General features: G+C 50.9%; 1 protein-coding gene across 1 annotated transcript in view; it reads left to right on the top strand.

Annotated features, from left to right (window-relative positions):
- The first annotated feature begins 4,334 nt into the window (after positions 1–4,334).
- CORO2A (coronin 2A) overlaps positions 4,335–7,781 on the top strand; it is a 55,561-nt gene continuing 52,114 nt past the window's right edge. Inside the window, exon 1 of the mRNA XM_059492121.1 lies at positions 4,335–4,389. The gene's annotated coding sequence lies outside the window, so the exon portion shown is untranslated. The remainder of the gene's footprint in view (positions 4,390–7,781) is intronic.

Raw genomic sequence — 7,781 nt, 5'->3', positions numbered from 1 at the left:
CAAGAAGACAAACACTTTCCAATGACCGAGCCACAGTGCTGGAGCTGATATAATATAATGCCAGGTGAGATAATTTAACCCCTTTCCTAAGTTCAGTGAGAAGCTGGGGCCTGCCCAGAGATGCTAAATCATGAGATTATCTGTGTGCTTTCTGTTCAGGAGCTCTCCAGAGGGGAAAACAGTGCACTGGGTTAGTCAGTGGAAGAGAAGGTATTGTAACCATGACACGTTTGGGGTGAAAGGTACCGTACTCTACTGCAGCTAGATGTTTGCTTTGGTCACATGGTCCGCTATACCTTTGAGATGAAGTCCTTATTTCTCCTTGTTATTAAATGACAGCTTCCTGCAAAGTGCAAAGTCTGCCTTTGAGACTCCAGCTATTGGATCAGTATCTGCTCTGGTTTTGAGCTTATTTTTTATGACAAAGAACCTCTGGCACATTCTGGTGTCAAGCTGTTCGAAGCTTGAAGACTTGGAGCAATATCCAGGGTAAGCAGAATTAAATTTCGAGCCCCCTTGTAATACCAAAATTGTCCAGATAAAAACTTTCTAACACAGGTTTGAGTATTAGAAAGCAGCATTCTTTATTGCAGTGTGCTGGTCACTCACAGAATCCTTCCTCAAACTGAGTGCCCTGAACATTGGTAAATGCTCAAAACTGAGAGTTTTTAATCATACACACTGATGGCATACTCATTGGCTATCCCTGATTACATGATGTATGTGTATTACTTTTTTTTACATAGTTGCACACTTCATTGGAAGTCCCAATATGGCTCTTTGGGGTTTGTCTTTAATGTTCAGTGTCCTTTTTAGATGCCTGTTCCTCAACTCTCATTTTGAGTAAGTGCAATATCATTGCTTTGCATAACTTCTGCTTTGTCAGCCTTGCAAAGCTAAGCTGGCATACTGTTTGTGTTTTGCATGAGTTTTTTTGTCTACTCCTCCAAGACTATATTGTTCCTTTATTTGATAAGAGTAAAATGTTTTTCTGTTCTACTGTCCTTATCATTTGGGAAAAAAAATAGTAGTCAGCCCAACATCACAATTCCATGCTGAAAATAATACCTACATATTTTTCTTTTACAGAGTAATTTTGTTGGTAGAAAAGTATTGTCTATGGGCAGCATTTTGCAGGGATGAAAAGTTCCAAAACAAAATTAAAACCAATTGACAGTTTTTTCTGCATCTTCCAATAACATTTTTCAACATCATAAAAGCTATTGCATTTGATGGGAAATGCCAATGCCACAAACTCTGAAAAGGCTTCCAGTTTTGGCACTACCATTGCAATGGTGCTTTAAATCAGTCCCAAGGCTGGTAGGTGTTGTGCCCTCCATGCCACCTGCCCACATACCTGTGGCACAGTTAGTTTTAGTGAGCTGCATGGGGCTGGAAATAATTGCAGTAGGAAAAATAGGAACCAGTGAAGTTTTTGTTAAAGATGAACCTAATTGGTCATAACTAATTAGCAGCTTCTTCCATGTGTCTCCATCCAGAGCCATGTCAGGCCCCTTGTCCTCTGCAGGCAGGGGTAAAGCAGAGTTCAGTGTTTGCTGCAGTGTCTCCCCTTCAGTGCAGATGTACTGGGCTGTGTGCTGGTATGATTTAGCCTTGAATTAAATATACCTGAGGATATCATATCTGCAAACTGGTCATGTCTTTCCTAGAGTTGCAAGGCATATCACTGTGCAGAAAGCTAGTTCCCTTCTGTCTCTTTCTCATCCACCTGTGTAAATGCTCCATGCCAGTCAGGACTTTGCTCCCAGGGAGCTGTGCCCAGCTGGATAAACTGCTTCATCATTGCTGCACAGACACCATGAATGTGGCCATGCTGTGTAGCTCCTGCAATGCAAACCAGCCGCAACAGGTGCCAGCTCTGCTCTTCCAGTGGCTTGCCACAGGTTGAGATAGTGCACATGGCTAACAGGAGTGTTGTTCTGTTGCACTGCTGTCAGGCTCCCCTTCATAACCAACTCTGCTGGAGTGGTAGCTTTCCACTTCTCACTATTTTGCATGGGTCAGAAAGAGATGGGTGGGATACCAGCCTGCCTCTTGGCCTGATTTCTGGTACGTAATGGTATGGGATGGCAGAGAGTTACAGAACATGCTGCTCCAACTTCTGCTGCTGGATCTCAACAGAAAGCACAAACATGTTGGCTGCTGGAGGCCCTTTGCACAGCAGAAGTGTTGTGTGGGAGAGCTCTTTCCCAAAAGCCACTTCTGTGGACACAGGCTGTCAGCAGCAGTTGCTCAGCCAGGCTCTTGCTGCTGGATGACCTGTTGAGACACCTCAGGGAACACATCAGAGATTCACCCCAATCACCAAGGACACCCCAGGCCCAGCCACCAAGTTTAAGACTGCAAAGGGGACTGGGGAGCAAAACTATTCACTTCGTCAGCACCTAAAACAGCTCTCAGGAATGGCACTTGCACATGAATAGCACAGCCAGATGCCTGCAGTGGACAGAGCTGTAGGTGAAAGAAATCTTTCTCCCCAAGGACCCTAAACAAAGATGTCTTTGTCTCTCTGTCAGTCCTGCATGCAATCTTCTACAGCTTACTCAGGGTTGGAGCACAACATGTGTTAAAGGAAGCACTGGAAATCATCTGTGCATCAGTACATGACCTGTCTTGTACTTCTCCATGGGGAACATGTGTGCACACACTGCGAGGATCCTGAGAGCTACCAGAAGTCATCTCAATTCCTGTAGGCATGGCAGGCCCAGGACAGCTGTTGCACTAGCAGCCACAATTTGTGTCCACAGGAATTCCTTCCTGTGCTCTATCCATGGATATTGCTTCTCCACAGTTGTCTGGCGGTGGATCTGCTGAAGCACCTCAATCTCCTGGGATGTCCTGGGCTGGCACCTGGTAGCAAAGGATGAAGATCACTCTTGGTGATTGCTGGTTGGTTCTGAAATTCTGCTCAACACCCTTGAAACATTCAGTGGATCTGGTCCTTTCACAGGCATTATTTTTCTTCTCCAGAAGGACTTGAGGTGTGCTGACAGATGTGCTAATGATGATATCATACATGCAGTCTCCTCTTTTACTAGAGTTGGGGTCTGGAGTGAGGAACTGGTTGCTGGGTTGGTGGTTGTGATCTCCCCTTGATGGAATTATCTTTCAACTAAGGACAGCAGTTCTTACTGTTCCAGTGATTTCAATCCTGCTATGTTGCCTGTTGTTGCTTCGGTTGAGAGTGTTTGAGACATTTTTTTGGAAGGGTTCACGAGGCCTCTGCCACTTCTGTCTTTGTCTACATTTGCTAAGGTTGATATACAGCTTCTTGATAAATAGTACTTTGCCTTGAGGAGTCAATAATTGGTAACTATCATTTGGGCATGTATGCTTTTCTGTTAGCTCACTTACACTGATCTGCAACATCTCACTTGTGAAGGACACTGAGTCTCACAGTCTTGTCACAGCTGCTAGCTCAGCCCAGAGCTGCCTCTGCTAACCCAGTGAGTGATGGGACTAAGGAATGTAGATGAGCTATCTGTCTCAGACTCTGATTAATCAGACAGGACCAGAGCAGTGTTAGTTGAGGTGGTGACCTGGCCAAAGAAACCTCTGCTATTTGATCTTGGGTGCTGCTGTCTACTTACCAAGTTCCTCATTCAGGGCACTGAGGAGTTTTGCAGTGCTACCAAGGTACCAGCTGACCCCAAAGTATGAGTGTGAGCTCTATGAGAAGCTTTCTAAAGCCATATGCTATCAGTAAAGGGCCTGCAGCTTTGGGCCAGTCTCTCTCCATCTGCCAGGGACTGCTGAGACAGCCAGACGCTACCAGCTAAGGCTGGCACATTAAAACTGTTGCAGGGGTGCGTGCAGTGTTCAGGATGTGCGATACCTGGTGGGCACAGAGAACTCAAGCTCTCTGAGCTAATGCAAGGCCTGCGGCACTCACTGCAAGTGACGGCAACGTCCTGATGCTGTCAGGTCGATCTCATAAGGAGAATCACGCAGCCACCTTTCACCATGTGCCTCTGGACATAGAGTCGGGGACCCACCTGTAGCGGCGATAGTGACGGCGAATGGCACACATCGGATCGGGTGGGATGGCTCCCAAGCCCAGGGTAGCGGAGATGCACCGGAGCACCTTCCTGTGGTTGCGGAGGGGCTCTCCCCGCTCCGGCACCAGGACAAACCCTCGCTGGCCGCTGGAGGCTGCGCCCAGGGGCCGGGGACGGCCGCGGACCTGATCGCCCCGGGCAGGCTCTTGGGAGCTCCACGGGGCCAGCGGCAGCCCCCGGAGCCCGCCGGCACCTCCCGGCTGCTGGGCGCGGCGCGGGGGCGGGCCGGGGCGGGGACCGGGCGGGCCGGGCCGGGCTGGCGCGGCGCGGCTCCCGTGCGCACGTCCAGACCCCCGCGGCCAGCGCCAAGGTACGAGAGCGCGGGTGGTGGTGCGGGGCGTGGGGCCGGGGCAGGCGCGGGCAAGGCCGGCTCGGGCACCTGCCGCAGCCCGGGGCCTGCGGAGCCCGGCCGTGTCGGGGAGCGGGAGGGGACGCCCGCTCTGCCCGCCTTGCGCCGGGGGTGCCGCAGCTCCCTCCGGCCCCACCCCGCTTTGTGAGGAGCTGGGGCAGCCGCCTGCAGCCGCGGGAGCACCCACGGCCGGGGGATGCCCTGTCCGCCCGGCGCCGCGGGCCTCGGGCATCCCCCGTGCTGCGGCGGAGCGGGGCGTTCCCGCCGGCCGGGGCAGCCGGTGCTGGTCGCGCCCTCGGCGGGTAAGGTTCTCTCGCTCGGCGGTAGCGCCAGGGCTATTCTGCAGGGATATGTCGGCTCTGCGCGGGGTGTGGCGGACTGGCAGCCGGCCCGCGGCGGGAGCCCTCCGACCGGGGGTCTGCAGGCAGCGGTGCGCGGAGCAACAGGGCTTCTTGCCGACCCGGGCCATCCTGGTGCCTGGTCGGAAGGCTGCGCCTGCTGCCAGCCCTGCCGCCGGTGCCACGGTTTGGCATCTGTATAACTTCGCTTATTATTTATACAGAAGCCTCACCTATGGCTGTGTGTGCGATGAGTTAAATTTGGCCTCTTTCCTGCGAGTTGTGGGGAATTCGGGTACTTGATGTCAGGGTAGGTCGCATCTTGCACTGAGCGTGACGACAGCCACATCAATGACTCTCTGGCACCGGGATCCCCTGGTCCCACTTCCCCCTGAAGGGGGAACCGGCACCTTGAAGGAGTCTTATTTTCAGGCAGCACAGCTTTGAAGACTGCTTCTCCGTGGGTCTGGCTTTGATGCTGCAGCTTTGTCAAAGGCCAAGACAGGCTGTTGCAAAGGGATGTGTAACAGACAGCACTTTGCAGACCTATGGCCCGATGAGGCAGCTATGTGCAGTGTCGGAACACATTGTTCACTTTGCAGGGAGTGGTGCCCTCCTTGTCATGCTCTGGAGCATCCTGTCTGTTCCATTCCACCCTGCCCCAGCCCCAGACCTTTTTATTTATACTTTCTAAGAAGACGCTGTGCTCCATCCCTCGTGAAGGGTATTTACCTGGACAGGCTTAACCTCTTTTGGCCCCTTGGGTGCTCAAGGGAAGTGATTTCTGCTGAGGATTCAGGGAACATTTGGGAGAAGGTTGACTGATGGTTGCCTTTAAGCTTCTCCAGTGCAGGCTCCCCAGTGGGTTAACAAAGGAGCAGCCTGTGTAGCCCTGCTGTTCCCTTTGTTCTTCCTCTGGCTGTGCCCTCTTTGGAGAGCTCTGATCTCTCCTGATTTGATCAGAGATAGGGAGTGACTGATGGAGACACGAGGGAGTTCATGTTTTGGTTGTGAGCATTTCAGGAAACTCTAGGGCATTGGGAGGCAGAATAGGGGAGAGATGGTTGCTTCTTAGAGACAGAAAAAAAAGATGTGTTTTCATCTGTGCTGCTGTTATTTGGTGAATTAGCATTATGACATCTATTGTTATAGCTTCAATGAGCTGTGTTTCAAATTCATACAATCTGTCTGTAGCAAAAAATCACTGCCCCTTATCTCAGTAGAGCTGCCTTAGACAGGAAATGTGAGACCCAGGTACTGGACAAAGAGCCACACAATTCTGCTGCCTGCACCCCAACTCTGCCCTAAGTTCCTCCTGGCCCCTCTTCCTCTGAGGCAAAGCACCTGAGCTTGAGTGTGCCTGTTTTTGCAAGTCCATGGGTGAGGGAGACCACAGTCCCCTGCCTGACCAGCAGCACTGGTCACCTCCACCCCGTTCATCCATCTGCTGCTGGCTGTGTCTGTGCAGCAGGTGGATTTCCTGGTGGCAGGTCAGGGTATCTCCAGATGTATATTTCTCATTCTCCTTTTCTGCATGGGTAATTACTGCCTGTCTTTCAAGTATGCTGGTTTGTCCCCTCTGAGGAAATTTCCCGCTCTGCAAATGCAAGTAATGGATAATAGTTTCACGTTTCTGTATCCGCTACATTTGTTAGTAGCTGGATAATGAGTGGATTTTCAGTTGCCTAAGTCTGTGAGTCTCTTTCTAGGTGTGTTGGTACTGGGCAGGTTGCTGTCTCTGGAACAGGTTTATGGTGCTTCTGCAAGGGGAAGTTCTCTCTTGCCTGTGGGCTGCCTGGACTGGCAGATGCCTAAATGTGGTGTGAGCTGGGTTTTGGGGATAAATAGCTGAATACAGAGCAGATCCCTGTGCTGTGTCAGGTGCCCAAGCACTCACTGTTACAGAGGCTTAGGGAGAGAACTGAAAGCTTTGGCATATCCCAGAAAAAAAAAGGTGATTCTTTGAGTGACAGACGATTGCCTTGGGGCAGGCTAAGCTGTATTTTATGCATGACCTTGCAGACTCCTCATAATTTGTGGTCAGTTTGCTGCCTCTGACTTTTTTGTATTCGTTGATCCACAGTGGCTGCATAGCATGAAGTCTTCATGCTACCTTGTTAGGTCCTGATTTCCCCAGGCAGGGATTTTGATGGGAAAACTACTGGGGAATGGGTTGTGACAGGGTATGACAGAGACTCAGTGAGGAAACAGTGTGGAGGGAAACTGTGCCTGATCATTTCCCCACCATCCACTCTTGACTGGTTCAAGGGGACTCAGCTGGTCCTTAACAGCCACACCCTGTTCTCCACTCTCATAGGAAAAGTTTGTTTGAAGTGTTTGCTTCAACAAAAGAGCCCCACAAAATGCCAGCACCTTATCTGAATGTTCCTGACTCCCAGTTATAAACGCCAGTGATCTTACAGCTGGCCAGTGGGCTGTCTGGGTCGTTGCTGGTGGTTGCTACTAAATTGTTGCTTGGAGCCAAGGGCATCCCTGGTGAGGCTGGACAGCAGCTGTGCTTTCAAAGAGCTGTCTGGCCACCTCTTGATGCACAGCAGGAGTACAGACGGTCTGGTCTCTTGCTCCCGTGGCAAGAAGGCCCTGGAGTGGTGGTGTGGTGAGGTGTTTCCCATGTAGTCATTCCATGGCTTCCCGTACATGCATGCTGTAAAGCTGCTCTGGCTGCGGAGCTGACTGAGGCAAGCAGCCTGCAGCGCACTGCAATTATGCTGACGTGCCTCCTGCCTCTCCTCAGGAGAAACAGGAAAGACCTTTACATCATCCAGGAGACTGTATTGGCTGAGAGATTTTGATACTCACAGGGTTATATTGGCTTGTAAGTAGAAGCTAGACTGGCCTAGTATTTCCAGGGATTTCCCCTCTGTGGTATTACAGGCTAGCCAGCAATTCCCCATTTTGAAAATACACCCTGCAGGGCTCTATTAGTGTAATGCTGATGCTTACTATTTCTAAAGCACTTTGAAATTCACAAATAGGACTTTCTGACCCTCAGCC

Source organism: Ammospiza nelsoni, chromosome Z (genome assembly GCF_027579445.1).
Source record: "Ammospiza nelsoni isolate bAmmNel1 chromosome Z, bAmmNel1.pri, whole genome shotgun sequence".
NCBI classification, from domain to species: domain Eukaryota; kingdom Metazoa; phylum Chordata; class Aves; order Passeriformes; family Passerellidae; genus Ammospiza; species Ammospiza nelsoni.
This window is presented reverse-complemented; position numbering and strand designations above follow the sequence as displayed.